Here is a 12,018-nt window from a genome sequence, read left to right on the forward strand (position 1 = left end):
ATAGTTCTCCCCATGTAGTTGTTCCCCTTTAGTTGTCGCAGTATATTTCTCCCCATGTAGTTGTTCCCCTTTAGTTGTCTCAGTATAGTTCTCCACATGTAGTTGTCTCAGTATAGTTCCCCCCATGTAGTTGTTCCCCTTTCGTTGTCTCAGTATAGTTCTCCCCATGTAGTTGTTCCCCTTTCGTTGTCTCATTATAGTTCTCCCCATGTAGTTGTTCCCCTTTCGTTGTCTCAGTATAGTTCCCCCCATGTAGTTGTTCCCCTTTCGTTGTCTCAGTATAGTTCTCCCCATGTAGTTGTTCCCCTTTCGTTGTCTCAGTATAGTTCTCCCCATGTAGTTATCTCAGTGTAGTTGTTCCAGTCTAATTGTATTTGTTCTCTGTGTATTTTTTTCATTGTGCAGTTGTACCTGTGTAGTGCTCCTAGGTTATCACATTTGTTATATGTATGGTGGCTTTTCTTATGCACGTGCATTCTTTTTACTCACTGTTAGTGATAAGCGAGAGTACTCGTCACTGCTCGGTACCGATGCTCAAGACACTCGGTTCTCGATTGAATATCCCTGGTGCTCATGACCATGCTTTAGTCCCCTGGGCTTTTTTTTCAGCCACTAAACATGCAGGGATTTCCTGCCAATCATTTTAATGCCATAGCCATGTTGGCTACTCGCATTACAGTGGTTGGCTGACAGCATCACGTCATTGGGTGGTAAGACCCGGTGGCACGAAGCTTTCCACACTGTACCCCAGAAAAAGAGTAGGTAGAGTTGCAGGAGAAGGGAAAGTGAGCGTTATAGGCCTTGCTGAAGAAACCTAAATCCAACAGTCCTTATCAGGGCTCCATCTATTGCATTGAACAGAGCTGTGAGCTGTACTATTTAGTCTAGGGATAGCTGGTGGAGAAGGGATAGTGCATTACAGGCCTTGGTGCAGAAACCAACACCAAGAGTCCATATTAGTGACGAGCGAACCTTTGAAGGTTCGATTTGGGTTGGCGAACGTCCCAATATTTGCCGAATGATTCGGTGAATATACCCGAACCCCATTGACTTCAATGGGAGGCAAAACCAAATGCATAGAAAATACAGGTGCATCTCCCAAAATTAGAATATCGTCAAAAAGTTAATTTATTTCAGTTCTTCAATACAAAAAGTCAAACTCATATATTCTATAGAGTCATTACACACAGAGTGATCTATGTCACGGGTTTATTTCTGGTAATGATGATGATTGTGGCTTACAGCCAATGAAAACCCAGAAGTCATTATCTCAGGAAATTACAATACTTTATAACAGCAGCTTGAAAAATGATTTTAAAATCTGAAATGTTGGCCTACTGAAATGTATGTTCAGTAGTGTTGAGCATTCCGATACTGCAAATATCGGGTATTGGCCGATATTCGCTGTATCGGAATTCCGATACCGAGTACCGATATTTTTTCAATATCGGATACCGGAATCGGAAGTCCCCATAATGCAATGAGCCACTGTTGTGGCTGTGATTGGCTGCTGAAATGATGTCATCATGATGTGCGGTCTCGGTCTGTGCGCATCATGATGCGCGGTCTGTGCCGACTGCGGGGGGTCTGTACAGGTCTCTCGGGGGCCTGTGCCGGCTGCCGGTGGTCTGTACGGGCCTCTCGGGGGCCTGTGCCGGCTGTCGGTGGTCTGTGCCAGCTGCTGGGGGCCTGTGCCAGCTGCCGGTGGTCTGTACGGGCCTCTCCGGGGCCTGTGCCGGCTGTCAGTGGTCTGTGCCGGCTGCCGGGGGCCTGTGCCGGCTGCCGGGGGTCTTGTGTGTGTGCAGGCATCGTCCGAAGGGACTATAAGTCCCATCGGGCGATGCCTGCTACAATGACAGTGATTGACACATTAGCCAATGATGGGGCAGTAGTAGTCCCATCATCCGGCTAATGTGTTGAATGTAAAAAAAAACAAAAAAAAACATACTACATACATACTACATTCATACAACACATATATACTACATACAGGCTACATATATACTACATTCATACAACATACATACATACTACATATATACTACATTCATACAACATACATACAGGCTACATATATACTACATTCATACAACATACATACATGCTACATGTATACTACATTCATACAACATACATACTACATACATACTACATATATACTACATTCATACAACATACATACAGACTACATACTACATACATGCAACATATATGCTACATTCATACAACATACATATATACTACATACATACTGCATACAATACATTCATACAACATATATATACTACATACATGCTACATACATACTGCATACATACTGCATACATACATGCTACATATATACTACATACATACTACATATATACTACATACATACTACATTCATACAACATACATACATGCTACATATATACTACATTCATACAACATACATACATACTACATACATGCTACATGTATACTACATTCATACAACATACATACATACTACATATATACTACATTCATACAACATACATACAGACTACATACTACATACATGCAACATATATGCTACATTCATACAACATACATATATACTACATACATACTGCATACAATACATTCATACAACATATATATACTACATACATGCTACATACATACTGCATACATACTGCATACATACATGCTACATATATACTACATACATACTACATATATACTACATACATACTACATTCATACAACATACATACATACTACATACATGCTACATGTATACTACATTCATACAACATACATACATACTACATACATGCTACATGTATACTACATTCATACAACATACATACATACTACATATATACTACATTCATACAACATACATACAGACTACATACTACATACATGCAACATATATGCTACATTCATACAACATACATATATACTACATACATACTGCATACTATACATTCATACAACATATATATACTACATACATGCTACATACATACTGCATACATACTGCATACAATACATACATATAGACATACAGTACATATAACATAGAGTACATACTCACCATAACTTGTCACTTTGATCCCGGAAGCCAGTGTCATCTGTGGAAAAATATGAAAATAACAAACAAGCGATATACTCCCTGATCCGCAGAAATCCACGAGTGTCCCACGCCGATTTCCCGTGGAGAACAGCAGCATCAGCTGATGCGACCGCTCTCTAGGGGGCTCCAGGAATCCAATGACGGAAGGTAGGTATCCTTCCTCAATGTATTCCTCCGCCACTGTAAAAAAATAGTCCCTAGTCTCACTTTATGGCAAAAGCTGCCTGGGAACTTTCTCACACAGCCTTTGCCATAAAGTAAGACTAGGGACTATTTTTTTTACAGTGGCGGAGGAATACAGTGCTGAAGGATACCTACATTCCGTCATTGTATTCCTGGAGCCCCCTAGAGAGCGGTCGCATCAGCTGATGCTACTGTTCTCCACGGGAAATCGGCGTGGGACACTCGTGGATTTCTGCGGATCAGGGAGTATATCGCTTGTTTGTTATTTTCTAATTTCTTTCATAGATGACACTGGCTTCGGGGATCAAAGTGACAAGTAATGGTGAGTATGTACTCTATGTTATGTGTACTGTATGTCTATATGAATGAATTGTATGCAGTATGTATGTAGTATGTATGTAGTATGTAGTATATATGTATGTTGTATGAATGTAGTATATATGTATGTATGTAGTATGTAGTATATATGTATGTTGTATGAATGTAGTATATATGTAGCATGTATGTAGTATGTATGTAGTATGAATGTAGTATATATGTAGCATGTTTGTAGTATATATGTATGTTGTATGAATGTAGTAAATATGTAGCATGTATGTAGTATGTAGCATGTATGTTGTATGAATGTAGTATATATGTAGTATGTATGTATGTAGTATGTATGTATGTATGTTGTATATATGTAGTATGTATGTAGTATGTATATATATATTTTTTTACATTCAACACATTAGCCGGATGATGGGACTGCTACTGTCCCATCATTGGCAAATGTGTCAATCACTGTCAGTGTAGCAGGCATCGCCCGATGGGACTTGTAGTCGGAATGGAGACGTAAAGAGAGAGACACAGGAGGCTTGTCTTTCAAGTTAATCTCTTCCCTTTATTAAGATGGGTACTTCTTTTATAGGATCACAAAAGAGGAAATAGACAAATATAGACAATTTCCGTAATATTATGTAACAATTGCGAAATGGTGGATGGTAGGCAAAAACAATAGTTATATAACAGATATGACAAAATGATATATTATGTGTCTAATTGGGGATGACGGGAATATGGCACTTCTTCGATATCAATTTAACAATTCATGGAACTGCATCCAGTAATACTAACAGGCCAAAATACTTGGCCTTGACATTTTAGACATTATTCTAAGAAAAGAGAGAATTTTGGAACTGACCACTTGGCAGAATTTTCTAACCACGTAGACAGATGATAACAATTAAAATAGTGTCATGGGTTACAAGTTGTTTTTCAGTTATTTTTCTGGTCTATAGAAACTAAGCTTAACCATTTCTTTGACAACTCCCCTCTTTTTATCATTCTGTCTACCTACCTCTAACGGAACGGGGAAGTGGAGACCTCCTGCACTCCCCTGAGCCAGAGTCCCTGCACTCCTAACGTTCCCTATGCCGGTTCCGCACCGGGCGACGCACGCATACCTTAAAACCCTGACTTGCCCTGCACCTAAATCCTCACTAGGGAACTGGTCGGTGCGGAAACTAATCCCACCACTGAACTAATCACACATAAGGGAAAATGACAATACAGAAGGAACACCACTTAGCTTTGCTCTGTTGCTTACACTCCCAGCAACAGAGCCCACTACCAGTGTCAATCTTCTCCTCCAACAGGATCCATCACCATAACCGGATCCATCACCATAGTGCAGCCTTGGAGCAGAGTCCACCTCCAGTTGCAGCTGCCCAGTAAACAGAGTCCCAAAGATGAGTCCAGCTTCTGCCAAAAAGTCCAGCATGCTTGAGTCCAACTTTTCTGCCAAAAAGTCCAGCATGCTTGAGTCCAGCTTTCAGCAACCAAGTCCAGCATGCTGAGTGCAACTCTCACCATAGTCGCCACTCCACCAAGCCATGCAAGCACTTCCTGCTGACACCATAAACTGCGACTCCACCACGCCATGCCAGCCCTTCTTGCAGACATCATAGTTGAACTCCACCAATCCATGCCAGCACTTCTTGCAGACTCCATAGCTGCTACTGGAACCCTCTGACTGGGCTGCCCAGGACTCTTGTTCAGCTCCATCTTTCACCCAGGCTTACTTGTGAATGACTGACTATCACCAACAGTGATTGATACACCTGACACTCTTTTATAGAGCATTCACACCTGTTACTTAATAAACATGTGCACTTAACTAAAGACTAAAGTGCAATGCTGCTCACCACCACCGGGGCAACTTAGAACAAACGAAACCACAGTGCAATAATTCTAATGGCCACCAGGGGCAATCACACCACTTTGGCACACAGCCAAAGGAAAAGAAGTTCAATTTGTCCATTTAACTTGTCAGATACAGCCTGGATCATGACAGAATCTTCCACCAAGTCTCCGTTCTACATCATTTTTGGTCAACACCCCAACATGCCACTTCCGGTTTCCCTTGTCTTGGGCGTGCCAGCAGCTGACTTCATGTTGAAGGAGTTTTCTCTGATCTGGGGGTAGACTAAAGATGCGCTTGAGAGGGCTTCCGGCAAGATGAAGAGATACGTAGATAAGAGACGCTTGGACTCCCCTACATATCTTCCAGGTGAGAGGGCTTGCCTTGCATCCAAGTATATCAGGCTCAAGATTCCGCCCTACAAATTGGGTCCTCGCTACATCGGCCCATTTGAAGTCAATGATGTCACCTACAAACTGAGGTTGCTTGCCTCGCTTCGTATTCCCAACACCTTCCATGTATCGCTAGTTAAACCAGTGGTTCTCATTCGCTTCCATGCCACATCTAGTCACTCTCCTCCATCCATTAACACCGGGGATATCTTTGAGATAAAAGATATACCGGCCTCAAAAAAGGTTAGAAGGAGAACCTTCTTTTTGATTGACTGGAGGGGTTTCGGTCCTGAGGAGAGATCTTGGGAGCCCCAAGAGAACATTCATGCCCCCGTATTCTCGAGAGGTTCCTCTCCAGACATAAGAAGGAGGGGCAAAAGGGAGAGGGTACTATTACCGCCATGTCCATGTCTGCCCTCACAGCGCTCCGGTCTCCTGACGGGCTGCTGGGATCGGGGCGCGCCATGTTGTCACTGTGCTCCCGGCCTTGCAGCTTCCCCAGGTCCCTTGTTGTCCATGCCAGCGCATTCTTAGGCCTCGGTCGTGCGCTTGCCAAGTGTACTAGGCTTCTGCCAGAATTCTGACCCGGAAGTGATCTTGCTGGGCGCCCAGTGTCAGTGTCACGGGGTCCTTCTCCGATACCACACAATTAACAGGGTGAGGGAAGTGTGAACAATCCCTAGACCTTTACTATAAACCGAAAGTTCCATAAACAATCCACCACACTGAGGAAACAATAGTCCAGAACATGAATGCAGTTCAGTAACAGGAGGCATGTCCAAGGAGATGAGAGTTCAATAATCTAGCAGACAGAGGATAAAATGGGTCCATATGCTTCCCCTTCTCTCTCTGACGTGCCGTCTTCACAGGATCATCACCATACACGATCTGACTTGTCCAGCCCCTGTCCTCCCCAGCACCCTCCTTATGTCCAGGGGTAGTCAGACAGGTTGGGGTGGTTTTCCGGCCTCCCAGACGTGACAAAGAAGCCTTGGGGACTAAGGAACTACAGGGGTTCATCAAGAGACATAGATACAATCAGGCTGTAGACATACAAGGCAACAAGAAAAACATTATGAAAATCAGTGAAACAGAAATACACACAAAATGATATCCACATAGCATATCACACCATCACAGTCAGGTATATCAGATGGCTTCGGCCGTTCATTGGCACCTGATTATTATTTCCTGCACTTGCTTGTGTAGGTGCTCTCCCAGGTCCCTGTACGCTTCCAGTACGTGCTCTGCTCTGTCCCTGTACACTTCCAGGGAGAGCTCTGCTCTGTCCCTGTACGCTTTCAGGGTGTACCCTGCTCTGCTTTGACCCTGTACGCTTCTAGTGTGTGGTAGTGCTTAGTAGTGTATATAGTTTACATAGGAGGAGCCAACTGTGGGTAAGAGAGAGGGTTTTCCTGTTTCTAGTCAGAAGAGTCAGGGAGCCGGTGCAGGGTGGTGGTCTCCGTAACATTAGCAAGTGAGAAGCCCAGTCGTCCAGGGCCAGTAGCAGTGATAGCAGCCACAATAGTAGTAGTGGGAACAGAAGCTACAGCAGGAGTCACAGCAGAACAGGAATGCAGGTCGCTCCAATATGTGGCAGCTTACTGCATGGGCAGATGTCCTCATGTCTGGGGCGAAAGCGGACAAGGAAACTCCTGAACGTTGTGAAGCTGAACAGGGAGGATACAGCGGTACAGTACGAGATGGTACGAGCCGGGAACATACTGAAAAACATAGGGAAGAGTACATGGAAAGTGAAGGATGTGAACTGTGTGGAACTCTATGTCGATGCTGTAATGGATATGGACATGCTGCGAATGAAAACAAGTAAAGTTCTTTGTTTAAAGTTGGAATTGGACTCTGTCTCTTATTGTGCTACAACTAAGGGAGAGGTTTCTCTGTGACTCAGGGAGGATCCTGAGCATCAGGCAAGTGTGTCAATGGGACTTTGTGTATGTGGTGCTGGTGGCCAGGGTGCACTAAAGCAGACACCTTTGCGGGTCATAACTATGTCCCTGGCTGCCGCTCACACCATCATGACAGCTTGCTATCTTCAAAACAGACTGCCAGGTAAAGCCACAAATAAAACTCCATATGTGCTATGAAACTGTGAAAAGCCTAACCTGAAGCACCTCAGGATATTTGGAAGCCAAAAGTTTGTGTATGTTTCCAAAGAAAAGCATTCCAAGTGGGAATCACATGCAAAGCAAGTAGTTCTGGTGGGCTATAGTGAAACTCAAAAGGGATACAGAATCCTGCACCCAGAGACCAACACAGCAACAATCAGCAGAGATGTAGTGATTGATGAAAACTCTGTATTGCTCAGATTCCTTGAAGTTACACCAAGAATCTCAATCACCAAACCCAGATGCCGAAAAGGAAAACACTGAAGAGTGGATAAGCTCTGAAGCCACTAGGGAAGACAGAAGAACGAAGCCAAACTCCAATCAGGAGATCAGAGAGGCCAAACTGTAACAATTATGTGGGTACTATGGAATTTGATTGCGTGGGATAAAATGAATCTTAGACCAAAGTTGAGGCAAACAAGTGTATTTAGCAAAATAAGAAGTGTAACAACATTAACAGAGATCTTTCTGCAATTGTAACAAAGTGCACTGCATAATATAGAAATGTTCAGCAAACTGAATAGCGAGGAGCGACCACTAATACAAACCAGTCCAACAGTAATATAATGCAGGAGTGCACAAGGCACTTAAATGTGGAAGTCCAGCAGTAATATGAATGAGAATGCACACAGCACTTAAACGTGGAAGTCCAGCAATAATATGATCTCAAGTGCACATGGCACTTATATGTGGAAGTCCAGAAATACACAGGTGGAGCATTAACAGGAGAAGGTCTCTTAATGTATCTCTTTGGATGAAAAGTCCTGCTCATGTCCAGCAACGCAGCCCAACAGACACAATACAAGGAGAGATAATGATGTCAGGATTTCTTACTGACAACAGCAGTTCCAGAGGTGAGTAGCTCCTCACTAGAAGTTCGGACAATAGGTAACCCTGGTCAGGATCAGGAGCTGCACAGAGGACTGAAGGTAGCTGAACGTGGGGAGGTAGAGCACAAAGTAATGAGCAGCAGCAGGAAGTCCAGTAGCAAACAGGCAGAAGCTAAGGAGCCAACAGCAACAAAATACTCAAGCAAGGAGGATCTCCTGACCCAGACTTAAGTAGCAGAATAAATAGGAAGTTCAATGGCAGGGCAAAGTACCAGACTCCATCTTGGACAAGGGCAAAACAGGATCCAAGGAACATCTGGAACCCTTACACACACAAAGGTATCCCAGTTAGACGCCTTTCTTATATGGTCAGAACACTTCCTGAACCAGAGCCACAGTCATGGCAAGAGATGCAAAAACTGCCTGTCCACAAGAAGCAGAAGTGGATAAATGCTGCTAATGAAGAGGAGTCCCTTCACCACCCCCAGACATGGGAGCTTACTGAGCTACCACAAGGAAAAAGAGCTGTCGGATGTAAGTGGGTCTTCAAAAACAAATATGACTCAGAAGGTAAAGTTCACCGGTTTAAGGCAAGATTGATCGCAAAAGGATGCTCACCAAAGTATGGTGAAGATTATGATGCTGTATAGTTTAGAACTTGCGCTATGAATGTACCCTAAAATAAAATAATAAATAGATAAATACTATCAGCTATATAATATTAAAAGGCTTGGTAATAAAAATAAGTGCCAATAAAGAGTTACCTTGGTATGAGTTCTGAAACTGAATAGATGAGTAGTAGCCTTTAAAGGAAAGTCCTGTGGGGAAAGCTGGATGATCCTCTTTTCAGAGCTAAAAAGAAAGGTGGTTACCTTTTAAGGAAGGTCCTGTGAGAAAAGCTGGGTGATCCTGCCAATAAAGTGTCACCTTAATGTGAGTTCTGAGACTGAATAGATGAGTGGTAGCCTTTAAAGGGAGGTCCTCTAGGGAAAGCTGGATAGTCCTCTTTTCAGAACTAAAAGGAAAAGGGGTTGCTTTTTAAGGAAGGTCCTGTGAGAAAAGCTGGGTGATCCTGCTTCATAAGGAGAGAAGCTCAATACCTCCGTTCACAGTTGAAACTCTCCGGATGGTGAAGTGCTGCAGGAGATACAAATAGGATGCTGTCCCGGCCAGTGACAGATGCCCGTGATATAAGATACCAGCGCCCGCTTGTGTTCAGTCCAAGCGCCGCGTTCAATATCAAGCCGGCAAGGTGCAGAGATGCTGCAGGACCTTGCGTGATGTCACAGTCACCTGATACAATCACGTGAGTGGCTAGGGAAGGCACAGGGGGCCAAAAAAGTGATCCTACGTGTTACGGAATGCACTGATTCCTTCGTCCAGCGTCCTACTTGTATCTCCTGCAGCACTTCACCATCCGGAGAGTTTCAACTGTGAACGGAGGTACTGAGCTTCTCTCCTTATGAAGCAGGAGCACCCAGCTTTTCTCACAGGACCTTCCTTAAAAAGCAACCCCTTTTCCTTTTAGTTCTCAAAAGAGGACTATCCAGCTTTCCCAATAGGACCTCCCTTTAAAGGCTACCACTCATCTATTCAGTCTCAGAACTCACATTAAGGTGACCCTTTATTGGCACTTATTTCTATTACTAAGCCTTTTATTACTATATAGCTGATAGTATTTATCTATTATTTTAGGGTACATTCATAGCGCAAATTGTAAACTATACATTTTTTAATTGTTTTTATTGGACAAACTAGGTGGTTTTGTCTTGTAACCTGCAGCTTTGTACCTTTAATTGTGCTTCGCGCCCTTGACTATTTTACTTTAGGATCATGATGCTACATTTTCTCCAGTTGCACAGTATAACACATTCAAAACGTTAATGTCCGTAGCTACAGTTCAACAGATGACAGTGAGACATTTTGACATCAACACAGCCTTCCTACATGGTGACATTGAAGAAGAGTTGTACATGAGCCAACCCGAGGGATATCGTAAAAAGGGTGAAGAGCTCCTTCTTTGTAAAATGCAAAAATCTCTCTATGGACTTAACCAGTCGGCCAGAGCATGGAACTCGGAAATGAACAAAGTTATGATGGATGAAGCATTTTAGAGATCTCAAGCTGATCCGTGTTTGTGTACGAAAAATGTAGCGAAGGAGTGGATGTATGTTCTCCCATATGTAGACTATGTAATCATGTCTCATCAAGATGGAAAGGAAATTACAAAGCTAGGTGAAATTCTCAACCAGCACTTTGAGATTAAGGACCTTGGAAATGTGACTTATTACTTGGGAATCCAAATCCAGAGAGAGGAAGATGGGAGTTTTCTTCTCAAAAAAAAGTTCTAAAATTTCCGCAAACCAGTTTGAAATGTCAAAAGCCAAAGGTGCGTCAACATCTTCTCTTTCCAACACTTAAAGTTGGAAGGAGAAGACGATCTGCTACCCAGCAATGAGAGTTACAGACAAGCCGTGGGGGTGCTTCTGTACATAGCAGCCACAACTCGTCCGGATATCACAGCCACAGTCGGAATTCTCTGCCAACGTGTAAGCGAGCCACGCCAAAGAGACTGGATGGCAATCAAGAGAATTCTTCAATATCTTAAAGAAACTCAAAGGCTAAATCTTAAGATATCTGCATCAGGAGATCTCCCTCTCAGAGGTTATGTGGATGCAGATTGAACTGGAGTTTCAAGTGATCGGAAATCAACAAGTGGTTACTTGTTCAAGTTAGGAGAAAATTCAATTCCTTGCTCCAGTAGAAAACAAGTGTCAGTCGCATAATCTTCTACAGAAGCAGAATAGATGTCTGCTGCTTATGCAAGTCACAAAGTAATTTGGTTGAAACAACTTTTGGAAGATTTTGGCAAGCCACTAACTCAACCAACAGTTATCAAGGATGCATTAAACTTGTCAGCAGTGAGAAGGTTAGTGCAGGGACTAGGCACACTGATGTAAAACATCACCACTTACGTGACTTTTTGGAACATGGTGTACTCGAGTTTGTTTATTGCGAGTCTGACAAAATGATAGCTGACGGTATGACAAAGCCATTATCAAGAGCCAAGATTGTGGACTTCAGAACCACAATGGGACTAACAGGATAAGTAGTTGTTAAGTGGGGGTGTTGGAATATGGTGCAACAACTCCATTCCTGTCTATGAGCGTTTAGTTGCTAGATTTGTATGCTGTTTATAAAG

At 43.0% G+C, this 12,018-nt stretch overlaps 1 protein-coding gene across 1 annotated transcript in view; it reads right to left on the minus strand.

The window, feature by feature from the left end:
• LOC141076753 (tyrosinase-like) overlaps nt 1-12,018 on the minus strand; it is a 189,825-nt gene that overhangs the window by 78,268 nt on the left and 99,539 nt on the right. The window lies entirely within an intron of this gene.

Source organism: Dendrobates tinctorius, unplaced genomic scaffold (genome assembly GCF_039654945.1).
Source record: "Dendrobates tinctorius isolate UK_male_01 unplaced genomic scaffold, ASM3965494v1 ptg000423l, whole genome shotgun sequence".
In the NCBI taxonomy this organism is placed as follows: Eukaryota; Metazoa; Chordata; class Amphibia; order Anura; family Dendrobatidae; genus Dendrobates; species Dendrobates tinctorius.